We start from the raw sequence: 2,500 nt of genomic DNA on the forward strand, positions 1-2,500 counted from the left end.
GTGTGTGTGTGTGTGTGTGTATGTCTATAAACACAAATACAAGTGTATATATATGTATATATGATGTACAAATACGTACACATCTTTCACGTGTGTGTGCTGGAATGCATGTGCGTATCTACCAGCGCGCCCCTTCCAAACCTCACCTTGCTTTGCCAAAATCATTTTCATCTCGACCCCAACCCCGTCTCTTCCATTACAAGGCTCCTCCCTCCCGAGGGCCACGAAAACCGTCACTTTTCTCTCTCAGCGCCGCTTTCATCTCGGCCTGGGGTACATGCAGCTATACACACCTACCTATCATCCTTCTTCGCTTCCTTCCTTTATCGCCCGTTCCTCTTCCCTTCTGTCTCCTCTTCCTTTCTTTCTCTTTCTCTATCGCCAGTTCGCACTTCCCTCTCTACTATCCGCTCATTTTTTTTTCTTCTCTCTCCCCTTTTTCTTTATCGCTTTCTTTGTCTGTTTACCATCTCTCTAATATCTCCGCCTCTCCCTTTGTCTCTTTCCCTCTTCTCTGCGTGTTCCTTTTTTCCCTTGTTCTTTCTTCCTTCCCCCCTGCCCCTATTTCATCTTTCTCTCCCTTCTTCCCTCTCCTACATCCCGTCTGCCCCTCCCCCCACTCTTCCTTTTCCCTCTCCCCTATATCTCCCTCTCCCTCCTTGTTTCCTCCTCTCCATCTCCTCACCTCTCCCCTATCCCCTCACTTCTCCCCTCACCACTGCCTTTCCCTCCTTTTCCCCTCTCCCTCATCTCCAACATCTCCCCCATTTTTTTTTCTCCCTCTCCCCCTTTCTCCCCACCCCCCTCACTACCAACCAATCAACACCCAACACGGTTACGGTCTGTGACGTCAATCAGACCTCGATTATGCAAATATGCGCCGAGGAATCACTCACTTCGACCGCCATAATGGTCTCATCGCGTGAGGGCTTTAACAAGACGGAACAGACTCTCCTTAAAAAAAGAGAGAAAAAAAGAGAAAAATAGAGAAAAAAGAAAGATAAAAAAATCTTGTTTCGTTTGGGTTGGAACGTAATTTTGTTAAATGAAAGAGAGAGAGAAAGAAAGAAAGAGAGTGAGAAAGAGAGAAAGAGAGACAGAGAAAAAGACAGAAAACAACCCTGTTTCATTGAGTATAAACCAGCTAGCGTTAGTGACCTTGTAGAGAGAGAAAGAAAAAGAAAAAGAAAAGAAAAACAAGTTGCATTGAGGTCATGCATCTGCTGTATGTGTGAAAGGATCATGCATCATGTATCTCGCACTGGTAATTTCTGTGTCATAAACATCTACGATATCTCGCCTGGAATATCTATCTCCGACGTAATCTTCGGGTCGGTGATCTGGTATACCCCCCCCACTCCCCCCTCCCGTGCGATTCCCTCGAGTCAGAGTATGTGATATACTCGTGGTCTTGCCTCGCGGGATGAAGAGAGGAAGAAGAGAGAGAGAAAGAGAAATAGATAGATAGATAGATATATAGACAGAAAAAGTGAGACAGAGATGCGAAAGAGAGAGAGAAAGAGAGGAGGAGAGAGAGAGATAGAGAGAAGGAGAGAGAGAGATAGAGAGATAGAGATAGAGAGATAGAGAGAGAGAGAGAGAGAGAGAGAGAGAATAAAAAAAAGGCTCTTTGACTCTTTATTGTTTTGAATCTCCTTTGTTTGTTTCATGTTCCTTTGCCATATTTTTTCTGTATATTTTTCTTGTGTATTTTTCCTCCTTTTTGTGTTTAATTATGTTTTTGTATTTTAATGTATATTTTTCTTATTGTATTTATTTGTTTATTCATTCATTTATTTATTCATTTTTATTATTTTTTATCTCTCCCTCTCCCTCTTGCTCGCTTCCCCCCCTCTCTCTCTTCATCTCCTTCATTCCTATCACCCTTACCCTCCTCTCTCTCTCTCTCTCTCTCTCTCTCTCTCTCTCTCTCTCTTTCTCTTTCTCTTTCTCTTCTCTCTTTCTATCTCTCTCTCTCTCTTCTCTCTCTCTCTCTCTCTCTCTCTCTCTCTCTCTCTCTCAAGTTCTCCACCTCTTTTAATTATATCTCTTCTTCTTTTTCACATTTTCTCTAAAGATACAAACAGTCGCCACAAACAAAAATAAAATAACAAAACACATAATTGCCCACTTTAAGTAAGTTATATTTAGTTACCTTATTACACCAAGTAAGAAAACAGCGCGTGACGTAAGAGGTGCGGAAACTCAACGAAGCAGAAAGGGAATCTGATTTGACTTCTTGACAGAGGCGTGTTATTAAACTTGCATAATTTGGCAGTTATGAGTTTTTATTACACCAAGAAATCGAGATTAAGAATGATAAAATGAACGAGTTTGTGTGCGCTGGTGTGTGTTGTGCGTGTGTGTGTGTGTGTGTATGTGTTGTGTGTATGTGGTGTGTGTGTGTGTGTGTGGAGTGTACTTTGTTTACAATGGCGTAGTTTGTAAGTGTGAAATGTGATTTGTATCGCTCTCTCTCTCTCTCTCTCTCTCTCTCTCT

The sequence above is a fragment of the Penaeus monodon genome, chromosome 11 (assembly GCF_015228065.2).
Source record: "Penaeus monodon isolate SGIC_2016 chromosome 11, NSTDA_Pmon_1, whole genome shotgun sequence".
Classification (NCBI taxonomy): domain Eukaryota; kingdom Metazoa; phylum Arthropoda; class Malacostraca; order Decapoda; family Penaeidae; genus Penaeus; species Penaeus monodon.